Source organism: Aptenodytes patagonicus, chromosome 3, assembly GCF_965638725.1.
Source record: "Aptenodytes patagonicus chromosome 3, bAptPat1.pri.cur, whole genome shotgun sequence".
Taxonomy (NCBI): Eukaryota; Metazoa; Chordata; class Aves; order Sphenisciformes; family Spheniscidae; genus Aptenodytes; species Aptenodytes patagonicus.
This window is the reverse complement of record NC_134951.1, coordinates 36,099,994-36,112,280: the sequence shown is the minus strand read 5'-3', so window position 1 is coordinate 36,112,280 and position 12,287 is coordinate 36,099,994. Positions and strand designations below refer to the sequence as shown.

General features: G+C 36.8%; 1 protein-coding gene across 35 annotated transcripts in view; it reads right to left on the bottom strand.

The window, feature by feature from the left end:
- RIMS1 (regulating synaptic membrane exocytosis 1) overlaps nt 1-12,287 on the bottom strand; it is a 356,593-nt gene that overhangs the window by 18,655 nt on the left and 325,651 nt on the right. The window contains exon 1 of one of the 35 annotated variants that reach the window (XM_076333068.1): nt 4,097-4,132. The exons of the other annotated variants lie outside the window; for them this stretch is intronic. The gene's annotated coding sequence lies outside the window, so the exon portion shown is untranslated. Of the gene's footprint in view, nt 1-4,096; nt 4,133-12,287 lie in introns of those variants that run through there. 35 annotated transcript variants of the gene reach the window in all.

Genomic DNA, 12,287 nt, shown 5'->3' with positions numbered 1-12,287 from the left:
ATCGTGTGATGCCAAGGTATGTATTACATGCCATGGGACAAGGCTAGGGGACATACAAGAATATGCAAGGACACAAGCTTGGCGACTTAGTCAATAGGACAGTGTTAGAGACCTCTGTAGGGCAGAAGATGACAATCCTGACACGGTCTTCTATGTACTCCCTATAGGGAGAGGTGCCTTGAGCGAGTATTGCCCAGAAGCATACCTGAGGGCAACTAGTTGGTTAGCACCAAAAAATAGAAGCAAATTTACACACATGCAGCACCTGGGTATGTGGCATGGAAAATTCGTGACTGGTTCAAAAGAACGCTTCAGAGAACAAAGCATACACCACTGCTAAATCCACTAATGAAAGGGAAAATAAGAAGGGTACTAATACTCGGTGTCATCGCACGACTCAAGGGCAAATTATTCACGGTATCAAGCATGCTCATACATCCAAAGAAAGCCTAAAAGGACTACAGCTCCAAGCTAGCTCTGACTGAAACATGGCAGGACTGTGACCATATTGTTGGTTTGCACACTGACTGTGCAAGACACCGACAAGATTATGCCAGCTAGAATAGAATCATAGAATTGTTTAGGTTGGAAAAGACCTCTAAGATCATCAAGTACAACCGTTAACCTAGCACTGCCAAGTCCACCACTAAACCATGTCCCTAAGCACCACACCTACATGTCTTTTAAATACCTCTAGGGATGGTGACTCAACCACTTCCCTGGGCAGCCTCTTCCAATGTTTAACCACTCTTTCAGTAAAGACATTTTTCCTCACGTCCAATCTAAACCTCCCCTGGCGCAACTTGAGGCCATTTCCTCTCATCCCATCACTTGTTACTTGGGAGAAGAGACCGACACCCACCTCGCTACAACCTCCTTTCAGGTAGTTGTAGAGAGCGATGAGGTCTCCCCTCAGCCTCCTTTTCTCCAGGCTAAACAACCCCAGTTCCCTCAGCCGCTCCTCATCAGACTTGTTCTCCAGACCCCTCACCAGCCTCGTTGCCCTTCTCTGGACACGCTCCAGCACCTCAACGTCCTTCTTGTAGTGAGGGGCCCAAAACTGAACACAGTATTTGAGGTGCAGCCTCATCAGTAAGGGTCATCCTCAACTCAAAGGACTATAAAAAGAAAAGCCAAGGGGCACATTTCCTTCTGGTCCTTTCTGATGTGTTACTGATTTTACAATCTCAAATTTGGCTGCTTGGAGACCTGCTGAGTTACAAGTTCTGCAGCATCCCACTCACTCTGCATGTAGCACTTTTAAACAACAACAAAATATATTTACACATGAATTGACAAAGTGCCCCTTGGATTATAGTCCTAGAACAGAGAAAGAAAAGAAGAAATAATTCAAACAGCATTTGTTCTTTTACATGTGTACATCTCTCAGATGAACTCCACAGTAGATTGATCTCAAAGATTCAAAGTGTACAGTGACTATGGACAGGAGAAAAATAGTAAAAAATATGACATTTAAATCCAATTTTTTCCTAAACTTTATATCCTGCAACACTCCCCTGTATTTTCCATTTAGTGTATTCTGCTATAGTCTCCTGAATATATAATGCTGTTTATAAAAAGACATCTGAAATGTTGCAGTAACAGTCTTTTAAATGTTTCCTCCAGCTATCACACAATATATTCAAAGAAAGGAGAATGCTGTTTATATTCTGTGGTGTTAGATCCTGAGATTTAAAATCCAAATATAAAATATCATGTACTTTTTCCCATTTCTATTTATTAAAACAAATTCACAAACAACATTTATACTATTATAAATAACAGAACCTTCTAGAAAGAATATTAACCTTTTCAGGTGGGATAATTTATCAAGATGTATTTTTTTTTCAGGAGTTTGGAAAAAACGGTATCTCATAACTATATTCATAAATTCACACATTCAGCTGGTAAACCAACTTCATTCCCAGTAAATATTTTCAGATAATACAAAACAGATAGTGCAATTAGTCCGTTAATATACACAGTATTTTTTATCTTACATATTTAAAGACAAAGGAACAAAAAGCACCAATCCTAACAAATGGAGACTTCACTGAAATGCTGGTAACGGTTATATTAACGCTTTGACGGCATTTTAGCCAGTGTACTGCAGAATCTCAGCTTTTGACTCTGTTATTAATTGAAAAGCAAACTTGCAAACTCAGACTCTTAACAGTTTGCACATAGATTCCAAAGGAAAGTAAAGTTAACTTATCCAACAGCTCCTATTGACTTCTGCGAAGCTGAAGTAGAACTTTGAGAACAAATGACGAGAACGGCTTAAGGTCCACGCTCAAAACAAAAGTAAACAAGAACTTCAAAAGCAGGCCATTATTTACTACCTGACAATGGCCTCAAAACTTTAAGCAACTGCTTTTACAAATGTTGCCTCCTTAAGAAAAGATGGTCTTAGGCATATTTACTGAAAAAAAAGTAAGAACAAGCATGTGGTTTTGTATGATTATCCCGATACATACGATTTTCCCATGTCAGGGAAGAAAACCTGTGTCTAACCAGAACACATCTATCTTAAGGAAAAGCAAGGGTATTTGGTCAGAAGTTCAGTTATGGCTTCTTAAATTACTACTATTTTCTGTCCAAAGATTTTTAAATTAATAGTTTTGTCCACATACTTGCAATGAAGTGAAATGAGCCACTGTGTCAGCCAAAATGAGGCAATCAGTGATGATATATGGTTACGAGTTTTTACTGCTGGGATTGCACTAAACACTCTTTATAAACATACGAAATAACAGCATCTTAATTACCTTGTTCACATAGATGCGAATAGCTATATAAAAGCAGAATATGTAAATGAAACTGATAATAGGTATACATGCCTAGATTTTCAACTCTTAAAGCCTATTTCAGTGAAATTAAATTAGTAACACAACAAAGTCATGTTTCCAACAAATTATTTACTACATAAACAGTTTATAAAATTTCAAGCACTCATTTTCTCATATACTCCTGGCTTTGTTAGACTGGAGGAGAAAGTGAGACGGAATGAAGTAAGAAGCTCAGAAGAGCTGTTTGCACTTCAACAGTAACATTTTTACAGCAAAACACAGCATTATATTACAATGTTTTTTATTACCAGCCAACCCTTAGAAGAGAACTGACATATGGTATAGAGATAACATTTGTCCACTGAAACGGTGCTGGGACACAGCTGCCAGTTAATACAGGAGGGGAAAACAAAATTGTAATGCAGAAGAAAGTAGAAGAGATTCTTCAGACAAACTAAACCAACATTTCATTTCGTTAAGAATTTAAACATATTTAAGTAACTGCATGAAGTCTTTTTTGGTTATAGGCAGCCATTACAATTTTAGTAAATTTGAGGCTGTTTTTTAAATAAGAGTCTTCACAATTACAAATACTTCAGTATTTATTATTAAAACATAAAAGTACAGTATGATTACTAAAAGACAATGTTTTACAAGTTGATATTAGCAATAAGACAAATTTTATAAGACATTGCTAAAAAAAGACTTACTATTGCTATGCATCTGCAGAAAATTTCCTGAGAACTATGTGATGTACATAATGGCAACCCAAAGTACAATTCTTTTAATAATTTCCATAAAAACTGTAAATTGAAACACTGTCAAAATCACTGGTGCCAAAGCATCTTCTAGGAAAAAGATGTTATGTGCCGTTTTGTACAGTTGAAAAGTTTCTGAATAATAACTCAGCCCTAATTTAACGGCACAGCATACTGATCAGGAGACATTACAGCTTCAGAAAGAGTCCTCTCCTTTTTCTCACAACAATTAGCATCCTGTTAATCGATCTGAATATTCTGTACCTTTTCTGTAGTTTGATTTGTTCGGACTGCAACTTTCAAGCCCTTCAAGTTTTATTTTACCACTACCAGCACCTCCAGGTGGGTATTACATTTCCCTTTAAAAATGTTACTAACCTGCCTTTAGAGATCATTTCTAGTGTATCAGATCAAGGGATTACCACACTGACACAGGTTTTTCCTTAGTGACTGTAGCATTGCAAAGGTACAACCCCAGACTAACACACACTGCTGAATCAGACTAATACGTAGGCTCATCACAGTAACACAGAGAAAATACAGGCTTACCTCTGGTTTAAGCAAAATTAAACATGGGCTATGATATAATCCTTAGCAAGCAGCCAGCACCTAAAGCAGCTTCACCTTTGTTTAAATATCTCGTGCTGTTTCTGGGTAGAATAAATCTCTGGGGTCCTGGCGTTGCTTCTCCCTCGTTCTCCTGTAACCACTTGGCACCGCAGCACTGCGAGGAATGATCAGGTTGCTTCACTCACAAGTTCCTTTTACAACTGTGATTACATTATAGGGCCTTGCAGTGAAAAAGTACTGAACTACCTGCCAGCTAGCACTTCATAATATATTGCCGAAAGGTTAAAAAATTCATTCAGCCGTGTATTTTCTAGTGATGTGCAAGTAGAGAAGAGCACGAAATATTCTTGGCAACCTTGTTTGATGCATTTTTTTAACGCTGCTGTTCAGAACTGGATGAGGAGAGTCAGATAAACTCAGAAACACATTTCTCTATCCTGCTGATTTTGACTCATTCTGTATGAATTTTGGTACAAAACCACCTGAAAGATTGCAAAGCTGAGAAAGCATCAAATTAGCATTAAATACTAAATTACAGTTACGTTACAGAAAAGTCTTAACGATGTTACTGTCTTACAGGGACTTGAGCACACCAGAGTTAAAGTTTCACTGCCTCCTAAGTGCCCATGTGCGTTTTGAGAACACAGACTTTGCCATATGGTTGTTTCCATGTCAAATTGTTCAGTTTTCTGACACTCTATTCCAAAAATGTAATATGCTTTCCTCTTGCAATTAGTTAAGAATCAACTAATTTAACACACTTCTTAACAACTTGGCATTCAAGCATTGTAGGGACTGATGTGCTTTCTCTCACTCCCTTTTACAAAGAAAGGAGGTATCCAACCTAACGTACATAGTGAATTAGGATATCAGGTTGATTAGATAGAAAGGAGAAAGGAAATGACTCTGCATTTGCCAAGCAAAAAGAAGAAGACGACTTCAAAAAGAATTATAATGGGAAAATAATGAAAAATATGAATGCAGTAAATTTCTCTCCAGTGGATCTTCAAGTTATGGTTATGGTGAAGTTCTGGTTATTTAAAGTATGGTAAAATGATTCATGAGAAAAATGCCACAAACAATATTGTGCATTTCACCTAATAAACATGTAACAGGACTTATGATTGCAAATACTGTGTAGGTGACTAACAGATTCAAAATACTATGCAGTAGGGATGTGGTATATCTCATGTCACACCTATGGAGAAACGTCCACCTATTTTCATTCCATAGGCACAGATTTCCTACATAGTGCAATGGTTAAAGTAATTTGTATCTCCTTGCTCTGCAGTACGCATTTAGAAATGATGTTCAGAACACCACAGAGAGGGTGGCTTACCACCTTTTTGAAAAATACGTAGTCATATGGTATGCAAGTCTCTTGTAAGGCATGTTAAAAAAAATTAAAAAGCAAAATACAATTAAATAGAAAGAGTTGTCTTCCAAAGGACAGTACAAGGACATGGTAGGAATGAAATGCTAATGTCGCTAGCTGCTAATGCGTGCATATCACCTTCCTGAGATATGCCTTCAGCACGTGCATGGGAAAGGCCCTGAGACCAGGCTGCTGCCTGTGGTGTCCCTTGTCAAGCAGTTTTACACAAAGCACTTCGCTAATGTCAAGTGTGCAGAAGTTCTCTCCCACTCAGGCTCTTGCTTGAATCCAGCAAGCCCAGGGCAAACTCAGCAGAGGTTTAAATAAAAAAATAATGGAGGGAAGGCTTCCACACCATAGGCTCCTGGAAAGCCCCCACTTTGGTCACAGCCTTTCCTCCTTTACGTTCCTTCTCCTAGTCCCAGGAAAAATAATTCCTTTTTTTTTTTTATTTGTACGATCAAAACCCCTTCCCAGGATTATAACTGTTTGACTTGCTCTTCTGGAGCTGTAACAGAAAGGCCGACCAAAAGCTTGGCTTTTTCCTCCACCACTGCAGGAAGAACAAATTCGAGCTCATCTGCCTCCTGAAATATTAGCCTCAGACTTTCCACAGAGTAAATTTTTCTGGGCAGCCTCCGAAGTACCGCACCCTAAAACTTTCATTTAAACTTTCCAAATTCCTAAACACAAGTTTGCATGTTGTTTTTGCCACCTTGTTTGCATTGCTGTACATTGTATCACCATCAGTGATCCCACTGAAGTTTCAGCTACAGTAAAATGCAGCCATGCCCTTCTTCAGCCAAAGTACCTATGCTAAGGTTTACTTTGCTTTTGAATTTCTTTTTAAATGTGATTATAAAGTCCCAAGCCAGCTATGCTGCGGTGACATACAGACCTACCTCTCACATTTGAGGTCAGCCCAGGTAACAGCTGCCAGAAGGGAGGCTAACAACTCAGGAGAGGCTCCTTCTTCTGGTCAGCTAGAGTTCAAATCCACTTAATGACGGTCCTGGTGCAAAATTTATCTTTTTAATCAGCTTTTTATTCACAGCAGTAGTTAAGACAGGTAAGTAGCAAGTGAGACAGTTGCTGAATGTTTCCATTTTAAAACAGCTGTTTGTGGCATTGCATTTGAACTGGTTTACACTAGTTATAGCAGGCAGTACGTAAAAATACCTACGGACTTCGGCGGTGGATCTGTGCTAGATAAACACTGCATAACTGTAAGATATAATTGTTCCCTTTATGTTTATATTACTGAAAGTGGACAACTGTACACGAAGACTCAGTTTAGAGACAGATCGTTCAGCCAAACTTCCCAAATGAATAACTCTGCTACGAAATCATGTTTTGCATCCAATATTGCTGGTTTATGTCCATTACCAAATATGCACTAAGGAAAACTCTACTGACAAGATCTAAAGGTTCAAGTGTGCCTCCTACAGACACCAGTACAAAAAATTGCCACAGAGATGTGAGAGAGCAGGATTTTCTGTAACACCTTGCCTTTTGCCATTAGTGAATCCAGTTTTTTTTACAGGTCTGTATGGCTGTCCGTTTCTCATTCTCCTCAGCTCTCCTTTCTGGGTTGCAAACCTTGCTTAGAAAGACTTTGCCTTTCTCAAAGGCAAAGGAGATGAGACAACAATTGACAGACACCAGGCAGAAAGGGTACCAATGCAGGAAGAGTTGTTCTGTGTTTTCTCTGGTAAATTATGCTAACTTTTCATTACAAAGCAAGATTTCTTTATTGCGACTGTTGGCTTGAGTGACAATAGATTTCTGATATAACTAATCTGTTACAAACCCGATAAAAAGCTACAAAAAATATAAGCACAAGGGAGAATTAGCCATATATTATAAATGAATATTTGAGAGCGTCTGAATTACAGCCAATTTATTTAAGCAGACATCAAGTGTTTACCAAATTTTAAAGCCCTTTCAAACACAAGGCAGGATGAGATGGAAAAAGAAAATGAAACAGTGCTAATACTGCCTATCTCTACAGAAAAAAACAACTCCCCCCAAACTTCTAGTTATTTCTGAAGTGCACTAGCACTAGCACTTTGAAAGTGCTATGCCAACTAAAACACAGGGTCACTTGAACTGCAATTTTTAATGCAACGGTGCAGGCATATTAGTAAGTTCAATGATCGAACGCACTTTTCTTGAAATAACACAATATCCACAAATGTTGCTCCATGTATGCTAATAACAGACATTACAGTACAATATGAAGTTAATTCCAATACTTCCAAACTATTTAACAGGCCATTTTCTTCTTTCTATATTATCCAAAAGCAGAAGCTAAGATTCAGCATTAAATTTTCCTGCTGTTTTGATATAAAGGGCGCTGATAAACCTATCACAGATGAAGAGATGACAATCATTTTAAAATAAACTGGAAAACAAAAATTGCATATGAACATCAGCACCGAAGAAAATGAGAAAAGGTAGCAGAAAATCAGACAGCTCAGTATGAAGGGAAACTTTCAAATCCACGTCATAAAAACAAACACGAAAATCCACAATAATCAATCAGCCAGTCTGAACCACAGATTTCAAAATCCGAATTTACCTGCAGATAGCACATAGAAAGATGGCTCCCCAGAGTACATGGCACAAAATTAAAATACAATAAACAAACATTATTTTCATGTTCCTAGTCTTACTACTGGTTAAACAGAAACTTGCCTTTTATGGTAATTTTTGTCTCTGTCTTAGCATAGAATAACTCAAGCCAAGCAGCACTACATCTTTCCAGGGATTTCAATATATATTAGCTCATGGATGAAGATCATAAAATACAAAAGTAAAACAAACTTGCCTTTCATAGCAGGATTACACCATGGTGCTTGAATCTTGCAGAGCTAATGGTTTGAAGGTCAGGCTCTTTGGAACAGATGCACTAATCTCTTATTATCTGTATATTACACAATTATTTCAGATAGTATTTTTTCTTGGAACTGACAGATAAAGCTCTATTTGCGGCTCAGGATTACTATGATCATTAATGAGAGTGCTGCTTTTAGGGCGTGTTCACACTGTGAGAGGTTAGCTGTTACTGAGTACAGGCTGCTAGAAAAATAGCAATGGACTGTTAAATAGTAGTCAAAAATAAGACAGGTGAATTCTACGCAGGTAAGACATCGTCAGAATAAAGATTAAACACAATATATGCATAGAAAAGAAGATTGCCATATACAGTATGAATCAAAATCACATAAGGTAAAACTTAAGATCAAAACACGATCTTGCTCTGTCATTATGAAATACTCTTGAAGGAAACATGCAATTTTGTTATTATAGCCTCTATAATATATCAGATTTTGAAACTCCATGAGTACAACAGAATCTAACATGATGGAATATTGGAGATAAACCAACAAAAAATAAAATGTGCATAAACTGGCTCATTTATATAAAAATGATATTACTACCCTCCTGAATAAGTAAAGATTGGATGGACATAATAAAACTAGCTAATTGGCAGGTAACTTCTAATAAAATCATAACAAAAGATGACATGAAGAGCATGCAAATATCACAAAAGAAAAGTTTAGGAAGCTCCTTGATAAGTTAAATGATATAGCTACGGCCAGAATAAGAACCAATATAGAAGTGACTTTCAATAAGCTTAAGTAACATACATAGTTAGTATAGTAACTATTTCAGAGCCTTTAAATAATAATGGTTATATGTTATTAAATATACCTTCTTTAGACTACAAAAAAATCAAAACTAGCATGTCAGGTATTAGAAAGAGGGTATTTTTTAAAAGGAAACTGCAATCGTAGGATTTACCCTACCCATTAGTGATGCAGCACTGAAGATATGTAATGAAGACAATCTCCAGTTTCTTTTGAAGCAAGTTTTGATGTGCATTTCAGTGGCAACAGTAGCCAATGTCACCGAAAGATGACTCAAATCTAAAAATTATTTTACTTTACAATTCTTTCATACAATGTGCCTGATTGCATACAGTTTCCAAAAGAATATATATTCACAATATCTCCTTTTTTCCTCAGCATTAAATACATGTATTTAATTTTTAACAAAAAGAACATATTCTAGAGGAAAATTGAAGGCATTTCTCTCAAGTCAAGAACTTCCAATATATAGGCAGAAAAGTTCTTAGAATAATTTGTGTTTTCTTCCACAGAAATTTTTAAGTAAAAGCAATCTTTCTAACCCTAGATTGGATACCATTGTCCAGTGGTGGTCTTTCTCTGAAGACTGCATTATGTGTATGCCAAGTTGGGAAAGAGGAAGATGCACAATGAAGAACAAAGCTTTTTCAAAGGCCTTAACTTTTCTATATATCTTTCTGTCATCTTCAGAGGAACTTTGGGCTACACAGGCTCATTAACTATATCAAACTAAACATAAAAGCATGGGTAATTTAAAACAAGTCCAAAGTGCATGGTCCTATTGAACATTTCCTTTTCCTCTATATCTGGAAGAAGTGTTTTTTTATGTCTTAAATACTCATTCACATTTATGTTTTACATACTTATTCACAAAAGCATGCAGAATTTTCACAATGGTCCAAGTTCATCATGTGTCGATCTCCATGGGACTATTTCCTGTGAAACATACATAGGACTGGACCTCACCCTCATCTGGATACTTAATGCATCATATTTAAATAAAACTTCCAATATGTTTGTAATGTGACAATATGGTATTTTAACAGTGAGGAAAATAATGCACTTCAGAAACCAAAGTCAACTTTCCCATAAAATCCCATTCCAGCACAATGGTGCCTGAAAATTTGAAATAATTACAATTACCTAGCTACTAGGATATGATTTCCATAAAATAATATTATGTTTTTAATATAACTCACAATCCATGAGTTTATAATATGTTTTGTTCTGAATTCACCCCAATGACAAAATAATAAATAAAGCACCAACCCAGAATCAGGGTGAAATTCTGGTCTGCTTTTCTTCATAATTACAAAGGGAAAGGAGAACATCTGGTGTACACTTAAGTGATGTCTTATCATACCATCTTCCTATTCAGCAAGGCAGGTAACCACAGTATTTTCAGGTATTTTGTAAAGATAACTTGTGACAGTGATAAGCTATTATTTTCATAGGAAAACTAGCAATCTGAATAAAAAGATCTTGTTACAGAGAGTTCAGCACTGTGCCATCAAGTAAGATAACAAATGTCACCATGCTAAGTTCTGAAGTACAAAAAATGAGCTGAAAGAATGGTCAACAGGATGTGAGTATAAACATACACATTTTCAAGGCTATCCAGTGATAGATGAATGTATTTGTAATTATTTTAATTTAGTTAATGAGCTGTTCACATATCTTATGCACAGTTCAACTGAGTTCACCAGATTAAAAGATTTTAGGGATCTTCTTACAGTGAAGTCCTGACTCAGCCTGTGGTCAACATATCTTTTATAATAATATCACCGAAATACGTCAAGTAATCAGGTACCACCACTAAATTGCTCATTTAGCTAATTTTACACTGCAGAGAATAATCTATTGTATTAACCTTTAAAGCAAGTCCTTCCTGGTAGAATATTTAATTGAAATCCCCCAAATAGAAACATTCTTACTAGGAGGACACAAGAAATGAAGATGCTAAACGAAGCCAAGGATGACTGCACGACCCACATTATATCCCAGCAGCACAGAGGTGAGTCCTACTATAACGTTGTAGGAGTCAAACATATTGCTTTCAGCCATAGATTCCCATTTCAAGAAAGCTAACACTGTCCTAGTTTGTATTATAAACATCATTAAACATGTTTAATATATAAGTGATATTTAGACACGCTTTGAATGTATGGACATTTAAGGTCCCATGGAATCTTTGCTTAAAACAATACCCCTAACTAAAGATTACACACATGTGCTCACACACATACATGCACACTCTGTGGGCACTCTGGGTTGTTTCTTTTCCAGTGCCATTTCAATGAGATTACCATATCTCTTATAATGTGCTCCAAGGTACCTTAAACAGTCACAAATATTTTTTAATCTGGTAATTACAGTTTTTAGGAAGTCTTGGCTCTTCTGCAGACTGTGAGATTTTCAGTAGGTCGCTTCCAGTCCTGGAGTTTGCTTCTCAATAAAATGGGACAATGGCACTTACCGTTCCTTCGTATAATGCTTTAAGGTCTATGACTGCCAACAACGCAAAGAAGAAAGAACCATCACTACTATTAAAGAGGTCTGACATGAACTATAGAAGTCAGAACATAAATTAAGAGCGCATAAAATAAATTGCACTACAAAGCAAAGTTCAACAGTACATGTTTACATAGTAGCCATAGCAGTCCTTGCTCCAGTTGGGATTGCAAAATGATTGCTATACTGCTACTGCAACTCTGAACAGGATAGAAAACTTTGGACAACAAACAGAAAAAAACAATCTGCAAAAGGTCATCCATTTATTCTACAGAACAGTCTTATCGGGTTACCAAATTCTTAGGCCTTGAAATCAATCGGATTTTTCAGCACCAAGCTCTGAAGAGCAATTGATTTCTTAAAAATAAGCATATCCCACCAACAAAGAGAACTTTTTATGCATAAAGAGAAACTACCTGTGTATGTAACATGCTGACTAGCATGCCTGTGGGAAGAAAGAAGGTCTTCAAGCGAAAAAGGAATGCCGTGATGCAAAGAATCAAGGTTCATTTCTCAATTTTGCAGCTTCATTTAACTCACAGTTCTGTTACAAAACACTGATGATCCTACTTCCCTATTGCACACGGCTTCTGTCGTAAGTACTGCCAATATTGTAGTGATGGGTACCACA